Source organism: Malus sylvestris, chromosome 7, assembly GCF_916048215.2.
Source record: "Malus sylvestris chromosome 7, drMalSylv7.2, whole genome shotgun sequence".
NCBI lineage: Eukaryota > Viridiplantae > Streptophyta > Magnoliopsida > Rosales > Rosaceae > Malus > Malus sylvestris.
The window spans coordinates 11,044,046-11,056,598 of record NC_062266.1 but is presented as its reverse complement, the minus strand read 5'-3'; the positions used below and the strand labels follow the sequence as shown (position 1 = coordinate 11,056,598).

General features: G+C 37.5%; 2 protein-coding genes and 1 long non-coding RNA gene across 9 annotated transcripts in view; 1 reads left to right on the top strand and 2 right to left on the bottom strand.

The window, feature by feature from the left end:
* Nucleotides 1-12,553, bottom strand: part of LOC126628540 (disease resistance protein RPV1-like) — an 88,807-nt gene that overhangs the window by 11,350 nt on the left and 64,904 nt on the right. The gene's annotated exons all lie outside the window — the stretch shown is intronic.
* The window catches only part of LOC126628555 (uncharacterized), a 111,477-nt gene that overhangs the window by 55,575 nt on the left and 43,349 nt on the right, over nucleotides 1-12,553 (top strand). The gene's annotated exons all lie outside the window — the stretch shown is intronic.
* LOC126628567 (uncharacterized) lies at nucleotides 415-9,135 on the bottom strand. Of its 2 annotated transcripts, none has more exons than XR_007625469.1 (4): nucleotides 8,768-9,135; nucleotides 8,138-8,682; nucleotides 1,292-1,348; nucleotides 415-800 (listed from the first exon to the last, which is right to left on the bottom strand). It is a non-coding gene; the product is annotated as an uncharacterized LOC126628567 (long non-coding RNA). The 2 variants fall into 2 exon arrangements; XR_007625470.1 differs by having other exon boundaries at nucleotides 8,772-9,135.

The following is a 12,553-nucleotide window of genomic DNA, read 5'->3' as shown; positions in this document are numbered from 1 at the left end:
AACTTTTAGTTTTAGTGACGTCATTGTTCAATAAATATTTGTCATAAGCACAAAATATGCATATCCGTCTAATAAACGATGATCACATAATAAGTTGGTGAGATAAGAGAATCTCTACCAGTCGGGTTGATAAGAATGGTGAAAATAAAGGATATGGCCATACATGACATCCAAACTGTTGAAATACACTTCCATTTTTTTAATGTCTTGTATTGATTATATTTTTGTAATTAGGATAAATGAGAGCTTTGACAAATTAGTCAATGCTCTGAATATAGTTGCAAAGTCCTCTGCCCATTCCTAGTGTAAATCATCAAGATGTGTGTATTAGAGTATGGTGTGCTTAGCTAACAAACTAGAAATTGAGCCTGCTCGATGCCGTGAGTTTTAAAACTGTGTTAAACCTGTGGAACATATTAAAATCTATTTACATCCATATCAAAATTTATTTGCATCCTTAAGTTCAATAAAGAACATAAGATAAGTGTTCGTAGAATATATTACATAACAAAAGGTGTGGATTAAGTTGTTTATGAACACCTTATCAAAACTCAACTGTTATTATATGGAAGTAAAAATAAAGCAATGAACTTTTCTTGCGAAAAGAACAAACTACAAAACAAAATTTACTAAGAGAAGCGAAAGAAATAGAATATTAAATAAATGAATCTTACAGCAAGAACCCCAAAGACTTTCATGAGGAAAGAACCAGCTCCCTTCAACTTCTCTGGGGACATCTCATTCGAAGCCAACTTCTTATTAGGGAACTTCCGAGACTGGTCTCATGTCACGCTGAGATACTGCAGAAGAAAAGTAAAAAAAAGGCAAAAACAGATAAAATTTATCGTAATTGATTAGTTAACACGTTGGTTAACCATATTCTGAAACACGGAAAAAAAAAAGATTGGCTTATCAAATTATCTATCAAGCCATGAAAAAGTTAGTAAACACTTTAAAGAGGGATGAATTGACCAAAACCCGAATAAGGCATCATTCCATGAGAAGCACCAAACAAATCAAAAAAATTCTGGTATCTAAATATCACAATTCAGTGTGACCTAATCTGCATTCGGCATACTTCAGTTTTAGGCTTCTTTCTTTCTCCGCTATCTGAACCTTACATTTCTTTTCTACTATTGATCTATGATACCGAACTAAACTTTCACTTGATTAAATCTTAAATTAAACAGAGCAGTTCAATTCTATTCAACTACATAGAGGGAGAGGGAAAGAGAGAGGAGAGTGACATGAAACAGAGAAAGACATGAAACAGAAACTAAAAAGGCCCCACCTGGACATTGCTTTCTTCCATTAATATTTCCTTGGCCTACTCGCAGAGCACCCTTACCTATATTAAGTTATTAACCAAACAAATTAAGATGACAATTATTTTATATAATGAAAAAGAAATATGCAGCCTTAAAGAAACTCTGAAGAAACCATAAGAAAAAAAGGTCATTCAACAAACATTAATTTGAACATGCGTGCACTTTCAATAACAGATTTCCGGTTTGTTCCTCATTACCGCTTTCAGAAAACAACTTTTTTGGTCTTATTACGTATAATAGTGTATAGGCTAGTGAACCATAGAACATAGCCAATGTTCTGAAATCCAAGAAACAATATAGCAACTCAGTTTCGGAGCTAACATATCTTGTAAAGCATGCTATCAGCCTAGCATACCCACACAACCCTTCATCCCTCTCAAGAAATATGGATATGCTTTCAAGCGCTATAAAGCATGTACAGCAGCATGTACATTATTTGGCAAATCAAAAGGTGTATAGACTATAGAGTTTCCTCCAAGAATGGAACGTAAACAAAAGAGGTTTAACATTATGTTGTGCTAGGATAGCACCAAACCCGTTGGAACCAACTCAAGCTAACCCACAGGAAATTTATCAAATGAAAATGCAAGAACAAAATATTAAAGACACCAAGATTTTAACGAGGTTCCTCAACAGTCAGTGTAACTGGAGTACGTCCTCGGAGCAGTAGGAGCTCACCTAATAATCCACTATCATCCAAATGGGAGTTTACAAAGTGTTGGCAATCTCACAACCCAAAACCCCAATACACCCAATAACTCTCACTCACCAAAGAAACAAATAGAGAGGGAAATATAGTGAATAATTTCCTCTATACAAAGCTCAAAGCTAATACACAAATACAACTTTGATTGAGTGAGTACCAACAAAGAAAGAAAATCACCTTTCTTTCTTCTCTTCAAAATGGGGCTGCAACACCTCTGTTTTTTTGCTCTATATTTTCTGCTGCGTTTTTTCCTCTTCTATGGCTTCATTACTACTCTTCATCAAAAGTAGCAATTACATCTCATTCAAAATCTCATCCGTAGCTTTTCATAGGCCAAATAAAAAACAAAGGACTTTAGACAAAGTTCCATGTTTTCCTCCCCAAAACATGGAAGAGACATAATCAAGTTGTCTTTTTTTTCTTTATAATTTTTTATAGCCAAAAGTTGGCCACTTGGCCACATACTCCAATTATTCAACAATCTCCACCTTGGCCAAGTTTCGAAAAACGCCATGATAAGCCAACCAACACAATTAACACACAACATCACTCCCAAACACTAGCAAGAGAACAACTCATGCCGAGCCAAATGCTCCAAAACTCCTACTACTCAACGCCTTCTTTATATAGGCAAAATGTGAGCCAAGTTCAAACAGTGAACAAACTTGGCTACACCAACAACCTTAGTCAACATATCAGCGGGGTTGTCTTTAGTTGGAATCTTCTGGAGAATGATTTCCCCTTCACCAACAATTTCACAAACAAAGTGATAACGCACATCTATGTGCTTGGTCCTTGCATGATGAACCTGATACTTAGCCAAATAAATGGCACTCTGACTATCACAATGTACCTCCACCTGCTTCTGATCAACCCCCAAATCTGTAATAAGCCCATGTATCCAAATGGCCTCCTTTATAGCTTCAGCAACTGCCATATATTCAGCCTTTGTAGTAGACAAGGCAACAGACGACTGCAAAATGGACCTCCAACAAACTGGCCCTTTAGCCATAGTAAACACATAGCCTGTAGTAGACTTCCTTCCATCCAGATCACCTGCATAATCTGAATCAACATAACCAACTGCAAAATGACCAATACCAGAGTCATCCCTCTCAAAGCATAAACCAACATCTCGAGTACCATGGAGATATCTCAATATCCACTTAGCTGCTTGCCAATGCTCTTTACCTGGATTATGCATATATCGACTCACCATGCCAACTGCATGAGCAATATCCGGTCTAGAGCATACCATTGCATACATCAAACTACCAACCAAATTTGCATATGGTATATTTTTCATTTGCAGCTTCTCTTTATCAGTTTTAGGACACTGTAAAGAACTCAATTTAAAATGAAGAGCCAAAGGGGTACTAACCGGTTTGGTTGAATCATGAACTCCAAATTTCCGAATCAACTTTTCAAGATATTGTCTTTGATTCAAACTGACCAAACCCTTCTCTCTATCTCTAGTGATCTCCATGCCAAGGATCTTCTTCGCTTCACCAAGATCCTTCATTTCAAACTCATTCTTCATTTGCTTCTTCAATTTCTCAATCTCTTCGACATTCTTTGAGGCAATCAACATATCATCAACATATATCAACAAATAAATGAAAGACCCATCTTGCAACTTCTTGAAGTACACACAATGATCATATTGACTTTTAGAATAATTTTGGCCTCTCATAAATTTATCAAACCTCAAATACCATTGCCTTGGAGATTGCTTCAAGCCATAAAGTGATTTCTTCAATTTGCAAAACAAATTCTCCTTCCCTTTCACTATATACCCATCCGGTTGACACATATAGATCTCTTCATTCAAATCACCATGTAGGAAAGCCGTCTTCACATCGAGTTGCACAAGCTCAAGATCATATTGTGCAACAAGAGCTAACATAATACGAATTGAGGAGTGCTTCACAACCGGAGAAAATATTTCATTGTAGTCAATGCCCTCCTTTTGTGCATACCCTTTAGCAACTAATCTTGCTTTAAATCTCACATTGCTTTTCTCATCAGCATCTTCCTTCTTGGCATACACACATTTGCAACCGATAGCTTTCTTGCCCTTAGGCAATTCAGCTAACTCTCAATTCTTGTTCTTCAAGAGAGAATTCATTTCATCACCCATGGCATTGCACCACCTCTTCTTCTCCTCACTCTCAATGGCTTCCTCATAATTGGATGGAATCTCTTCAGTGATAATAGGAAGAGCAAAAGCAACATAATCATTATACCGAGCTGGCTTGGTAATTTGTCTATTTCCTCTGTTCTTGGCAATAGACTCTTGAGGTGAAACTTGCTTTTCAACTTGAATAGAATCTTCAAGTTCAACTTCTTCAACACCCTTATGGTCTCCAACTTCTTCACTTGTAGTGGCTTCGACATCAGCGGAAATATGATTTGAAGTACCAGAGGCAACTTTCTCAAGCTCCACCTGTTGGACATTTTTCACATTCTTCTCAGAGCCTTTGTACATACTTTCTTCATCAAATGTCACATCTCTACTGATTACAAGTTTTTTCATCTCTGGGCACCACAACCTGTAACCTTTGACACCACTACTAAAACCAAGAAAGATAGCCTTTTTGGCTCTAGGATCAAGTTTATTTTCAGTCACATGAAAATAAGCAGGTGAACCAAAAATACGGATATAGTCATAATCAGAAGAAGATTTTCCAGTCCATACCTCCATTGGTGTCTTACCCTGAATAGCAGCTGAGGGTAACCGGTTGATGATGTGACATGCATAAGTAACTGCCTCTGCCCAAAACGACTTGCTTAAACCCGACTGAGACAACATACATCTAACCTTCTCAAGCAAGGTTCGATTCAATCTTTCTGCAACTCCATTTTGTTGTGGAGTTCCCCGAACACTGAAATGTCTCACAATTCCTTCTTCTTTGCAAACTTTAAAGAAAGGATCGGATGTGTATTCACCACCATTATCCGATCTCAAAATCTTAATCTTTCTCCCAGTCTGGTTCTCAACCATTTTCTTCCAACCCAAGAAAATGCTTAACACCTCACTCTTGTGCTTCATAGTGTAGACCCAAGACCTTCTTGAATAATCATCAACAAAGGTCACGAACCAATGTCTACCACTCAAAGAGGGAGTCTTTGTAGGACCCCAAACATCCGAATGCACATAATCAAGAATGCCCTTCGTCTGATGTACAGAAGTACCAAATTTCACTCTAGTTTGCTTCCCCAAGACACAATGCTCACAGAAATCAAGCTTACAAGTCGTGGCACATTTTAGAAGACCTTGTTTCACAAGCCTTTGTAGAGCTTTCTCACCGGCATGGCCTAATCTCATATGCCACAATCTAGTAGTATCTGAATCAGATGTGCCCATATTTTCAGAGACTACAGATGCTTCCCTGCAATAAATACAAATGGCCACATCTAGGAGCTTTCATCACAACAAGTGCACCATAAGTAACTTTCAATGTCTGTCCATCTGAATGAAACCTGAAACCCTTGGATTCCAAAGTACCCAAAGAAATAAGATTTTTCTTCAAATTCGGTACATACCGAACACCTGTCAACTCTTTAACCATGCCATCATGCAACTTCAAACGAACTGTACCAATCCCTTTTGTTGTGCAAGGATTGTCATCTCCCATGAACACAACGCCACCATCAAACTCTTTCAAGCTTGAAAACCAATCCTTGTGAGGAGTCATATGATGAGTACAACCCGTATCCAACACCCACTTAGTAGCACAATCAAATGATGAGGAAGTGGTTAAAGCAAAATCAGAAAAATCTGTTTCAACCTCAGCAACATTAGCTTCAGAACTTTCTTTGCCTTTGGTCTTCAATTTAGGACAATCTTTCTTCCAATGGCCCTTATTACGACAAAATGCACATTCATCCCTTTCCAAAGGTTTTCTACCTTTAGAGTTTCCTCTAGGTCGAGACTGTGATTTTTTCCTACTAGAAGATGATCTTCTCTCCGATGATCTACCTCTTACAAATAAAGCTTCAGAGGTACTATCATGATTTTTATCTCTATGCCTCATTTCATAATTCATCAAGGCATTTGACACATCTTCAAATTTCACAGTTTCTTTACCATGCATAATAGTGGTAACAAAATGCTCATAAGAGTCCGGCAAGGAATTCAACAATATTAAGGCCTTATCTTCATCCTTAATATCCTCATCTAAATTTAACAAGTCGGCAATCAACTTATTAAAAGCATCAAGGTGTCTAATCATTTTTGTACCTTCTTTGTATTGGAAGCGGTAGAGCTTTTTCTTCAAGTGTAGCCGGTTCTCTGCACTCTTCGTCATATACTTGTCTTCCAATTTTTGCCACAACACACTTGCCAATGTCTCCCGCATCACAAAATACTTCTGAGGTTTTGCAAGGCACAACCGAATTGAAGAGCAAGCCCACAAATTTAATTTCTCCCATTCCGGCTTCGACATAGCTTCCGGCTTTTCTCCCAAAGCGGCAAGTAGATCTTGTTGAGCCAACACATCTTTGACCTCACATTGCCACATCCCAAAGTTGTTTGTGCCATCAAACTTTTCCACTTCGAACTTTGCATTTTGCACCGTAGTTCTTGCAAACCCGGAGCTGCTTCCAAAAGGATTTTCATCTTGCCCATCTGACATCTTTGGCAACTAGACAGTACCCAAGAGCAACCAGTGCTCTGATACCAATTGTTGTGCTAGGATAGCACCAAACCCGTTGGAACCAACTCAAGCTAACCCACAGGAAATTTATCAAATGAAAATGCAAGAACAAAATATTAAAGACACCAAGATTTTAACGAGGTTCCTCAACAGTCAGTGTAACTGGAGTACGTCCTCGGAGCAGTAGGAGCTCACCCAATAATCCACTATCATCCAAATGGGAGTTTACAAAGTGTTGGCAATCTCACAACCCAAAACCCCAATACACCCAATAACTCTCACTCACCAAAGAAACAAATAGAGAGGGAAATATAGTGAATAATTTCCTCTCTATACAAAGCTCAAAGCTAATACACAAATACAACTTTGATTGAGTGAGTACCAACAAAGAAAGAAAATCACCTTTCTTTCTTCTCTTCAAAATGGAGCTGCAACACCTATGTTTTTTTGCTCTATATTTTCTGCTGCGTTTTTTCCTCTTCTATGGCTTCATTACTACTCTTCATCAAAAGTAGCAATTACATCTCATTCAAAATCTCATCCGTAGCTTTTCATAGGCCAAATAAAAAACAAAGGACTTTAGACAAAGTTCCATGTTTTCCTCCCCAAAACATGGAAGAGACATAATCAAGTTGTCTTTTTTTTCTTTATAATTTTTTATAGCCAAAAGTTGGCCACTTGGCCACATACTCCAATTATTCAACACATTACTGATTTCGTGCAAATAAGAAAGAATTCAAGATATCTCCTTAACAACGTATTACAATGTTCACATTAAGCCAATTTAAAAAGCCATACAATGTTCATGTGGCTTCTCTTTCATCTTTATCTCTTCTAATCTTAGTAGTACATTACACAAAATCCCATTTAATTAACAAACAAAAAATCCAAGAATCTAAGTTCATAACCAACAACCAATCATGAAGAACAAACCCCATCAAGCCCAAACCCAATATAGACGTCGCTAACATAATTACCCAAAATTCACTACAACAAAAAGTACTAAAATTTCAACGCTAATTGTTTGGATCAAATGAGAAATTCGTGTTTCGGTAAAAAAAAAAAGAGAAATTCGTGGAAAATCCTGAAATGAATGCTCACAAAGGATGAATAACATATAAATTTAAACAGAAAAAGAGAAGAGAACAGTTATAAAAAAATACCTCAACAGAAACAAATAGGCAATAGTTATACTAAAACAACAATTAATGGAAAGCTATGAAGAAAAAGAGCGACAGGGGATAAAAACTTAGAATTCAACAGAGACTATATTCCCAATCTAATTATTGACAAACTCCAGCACAAAATACCCAGGCCTTTTCAGAAATAAAGGTCAGTTCATGCAGATTTGGAGGAAGAAAAGGTTCAAAAATTAATCATCCAACTTAGGACGTATTCTAACAGCTCGGCGGCTTTTTTGTATTCGTTGAGGGTCTTACGCTCACCTGCACGTTTTATACTAGAGGATCTTTTAGGACGAATTCTAACAGTTTGGCCGTTTTTTTTTGTATTCTGTCACTTGCAACTTGTGAAGTCCTTCATGATAAGTGAAAGATGGAATTCCTGACATGACCAAATTAAACAGCATGAACTCTATCTAATCACTAATTGGAAAAAGAAAACATCTTCAGCTGAGAAAATCTAAATGGTTCCAAATTAGGCTACCACACAGTAAACCCGCGTTCAGTTCACATTTTCCCACTCATTCAATTTGTTGAAACAATGAGAGAAAGTTTAACAAACTTCCCAAATATCAATGCTACACAGAATTCAAATCTCTCCTTCATTCTTACTAAATTGACTTCTGCTAACAATGCTCGACATTTAAACACAATGCAATCCCAGAAAACCCAACTCATTGAGCTAATTCAACCAAAAAAATAGCTTAATGTAAAAGAAAAGAAGAGAGAGAGGCCTGAGCTTCTTTTGTGGGAGACAAAGGTTCCCATTTTCCTTTGCACTTCGTATCATTAATTGCTGCAGTCGAGAACTGAAAAAGCATGGAATTTCAGTACTTGAACACCCTCAAATTACATTAAATAAACTCGACCGAATAAAAGAAGCGTTTGAATTACTCACCATTGTCGAAAATTCGAATGCAGTAATGGAGGAGGAGTTGCAAAGAGGAACTCTGTTCAGCTAGTACTAATTCTATTTACTGAAAAGGGATTAGGGTTTTTGGTCTGGAAATTTAACCCCAACAATAATTTGATCAGAGCTGGCTAAGTAGTTGTTATTATTTAAGCGAGGGAGATTCGGTAGGAAGAAAGATTAAAGGCAAACGCAGGGCGTCGTTTTAGCGGTGAATAATTGATGGTGAAGTCGCAGGGATAGGTCAATGGCGAAGGCCGACGTTAGGGTTACGTTCCAAGTTCCAACAGCGACCTATGAATTGGAAGAAATGCTAACTTTTGAATCGAAGGGAAGCAACAACTCTAGCCCTGATTCTTTTCCCTCCTATTTCCATCAAATTTTCTACTCTCCTCTCATTTATATTTATTTTTTATTTTTTATTTTTGTCCTTATATTCCTATAAAAAAATCAATACAGATATTAATGTAGCTTAATCGTAAAAGAAATTTTATTTGAACCCATACAATCTTTTTCTACACACAACTTATTTTTTACACTCATATTACTTTTAATTAAGATACCAATATCTCTTTAAACCTAAATTTATTACCTAAACTATCCTCATAAACCCAATTTAATTTGTAAATTTAGCTATACACCCATTTATCTACAATACAGTCGCCAAAATCTCTGCCTTCAATTTTGTAGAACCTATCTTTGAAAAAAAAAAAAAAAAATTGTAGAACCTATCAATGTAGCACTGCCTCATGCCCAATATCTGCATCTACAAGGCAACCCCAAATTATTTCAGAAATCAAACCCACAACAAAACTTCGAAAGGTTCTCCTTGAAAATTTTGAATTCTTACAACTTAATGTCATTTTGAGAGCTGAATATCTACGATTCTGTGTGATTTCTGCTTTTTTAATTTTCTTTTTTTCTATCAATTGCTTCAATGAATTTTGATTTGATCTTTTTCCTAGAGTTTTAAATATCCAAATGGACTTTTGAAAACCCAGCCCAGCAAAGACCAGTGATGTAGAAAGATTTCTTGATATGAACTTTTTCTTAAGGCTTTGTTTTTATTATAAGAGTTGCCGGAATGAATATAGGATAAACAAGAAGTGATGGTAGAGTTTAATTATAGGGTGTGGGGTTATTCATAGAATTTAGTTTTATTGTTAACTTCATCTTGTACTTTATGGTAATTATGCAATAGAGTAAAAAAGACAATTAACATTTAAAGTTTAAGTTGGGGGTAGAGAGAAGTTATGTGGTTTAAATAAAATTTCCCTAATCGTAATTGTTCAAGTATAGGGAGAGAAAAGTGAAGAGAGATTAGGAGGGACTCCCTGCAAACCCACCCTCCCAACCCAACTGATTGAGACTGACGAAAGCCCCCACTCTCCTGAGGATGCAATGACCAAAATGCCACAGAGGTTGGTCATTGGATCTTGAATCAAGCAGGGCTAACGGTAATTTCACAAAATCCACTCCCGGCCCAAGAATGCAGCCCAAAGATTTTAGGGGTGTATTCAATCGGGGCTTTGAGTCATTTTAATTATTTTAATGAATTTAGGTGACACACCCTGACCCGGGATGTCCACTAGGATTCCGAATCAAGCTGTGTTGGGCGACACCTGGAAGATGATGAAGCCATAAAGTGTAGTGATGTGGAAAATGTGAATAAATTTAAACCTAAAAGTGCATAAATACAAAAGTGCGCGGTGAGCAGAAATGAGCCAATTTCACACGTGATGACAGAACATAAGTACAATACAGTAAAATAGGATGAGAATTATACCATCAATGGTAATCCTTTACACCAAGATTTGCCAATAATCCTCATCGGTATGAAAGCTCAGCTACTAAAACTTGGAGGGGCAAAAAACAAGGGTGAGTGGGCCTGAAAATAAAGTTTTATAAAAACCTTTTTGAAAACATTGTAACCCCTCACCGTAAAACAAGTATAGTTTTCAAAAAATCATACTACGTATAAGTATGGAAATCAAATGCATGCGAACTGTAAGTCCAGAAATATGCCATAGCATAATAGCTCAACAGTAACATAGATATGATCATGTGTTGTAACCTATGCTGGCATGTCAGTCAGAGTCACCTAATGTGACATGTACGACTTCACCTATCGCTCATTAGTCTATGCTAACACATGAGTCGGAGTAACCTAATGTGGCCTGTACGACAGGGCTGGGTGTAAATGTGTACTCTTTAGTGCTACGATCACGTGAAGGCTAGCGATAAATTACTTGTCACCTACAAGTCGGAGTCACCTAATATGACCTGTATGACAGGGATGTCACTAAACTTGGATCCAAGGCGAGCTTGCGATGCGGAAGGTGAACATCACGTGAAGGATTGTGCCCTGGCCCGGGGCGGGAGCACTAACACCAAGGTGTAGCATTGATGAGCATTATATATGCAAAAGCATGCCATAGTGATTCAATCATTTCAATTCACCACATAACCTGACCTAGACTTACCTGTGCATCTCGTGATACCTTAGCCTTTCAAACCATTCACAACAATTATAAGCAGGTAAAATGCTTATGAATATGCCATGATGATGCATAAAACCCAATCATAATATAGCATTTTAAAATATATAAGTCATGGCATAAAATGTGTAAAACCATTTAAAAACATTTATGGAAACTATAAAGTGTATATATATATATGCTATAAAAAGGAAAAGACCTACTCACCTAGAGTTCGTGCTACAACTCCCTAGCACGAATATAGAGACGTCTTAAACGATCGGCGCCTAGAACAATTATCAAATTACGTCTTAGAATTCTTTTCGGTAGAACATGTAACTTACATAAAACACATTCCCAAGGACGTTCTAGAATGATTTGGAACCCCTTGACTAAAAGTCAATCATCGGTCAAGGTCGACGGTAGGGTCCACAACCCTACGTAACTCGATCCGAAAGATCCGCATCTCGGATTTCCCATTCGTAACTTCCAAAAATCCACATTATACTTCTAGAATAACATACTAAAATCTTACCACGATCCAACGATTGGATCTCCGTCAATTGCTAAATTCAAGTGGCGGTTAACGTTTTATTTTATGAACTTACAAATCCAATTTGGGAATATCCGTATGTCGGATTCCCGATCCGTAAGTTCCTATGATCCTCATATATTACGTACTATAACGTATTAAAGTTTGGTGACGATCCAACGGTCGGATCGTCGATTGCTATAATAATCAAGTAGCAGGCCTTAATGGAACTAGGTTCAAACGACGGAAATTCGTCAATCAGACTTGACATATAGAATTGAAGAATCAAATTTAGCCTAGGAAGGTCAGGGAATGCCTCGGCCCACGCGCCGCCGTACAAGGCAGTCCGCCGCCCCTACTCGCCGGAAAAAAAACCAATTATTTCTAAAAATTCTCAAATTTCACAGAAATGAAGATCCCAATAAGTAAAGCAAGTTTTATATATGCGGTCAAGTCCAATTTGGCCGGAAAAAGCCGCAAATCGCCATGAACTCGTCCGAAACCCTAGAATGGGTGTTCTTCGATTCAACTTCCTCGGTGTTCCAACGCCCCTACAACTGGTTGGGTCTTGTTCCTGGGTCTAAGGGGAGTTGATTAAGGGTGGTGGTGGGTGGTGAAACTTGCTGGATCGAAGGAATCATCGTCGAGCACCTCCAGTGCTCTGGTAAGGTTCTACATGATTTTGGACCTAAAAACCTTCGAATTTGGGTGAAGATGGTAGATGGGAGATTATGGAAGAGATTGTAGGTGTTGGATGATGG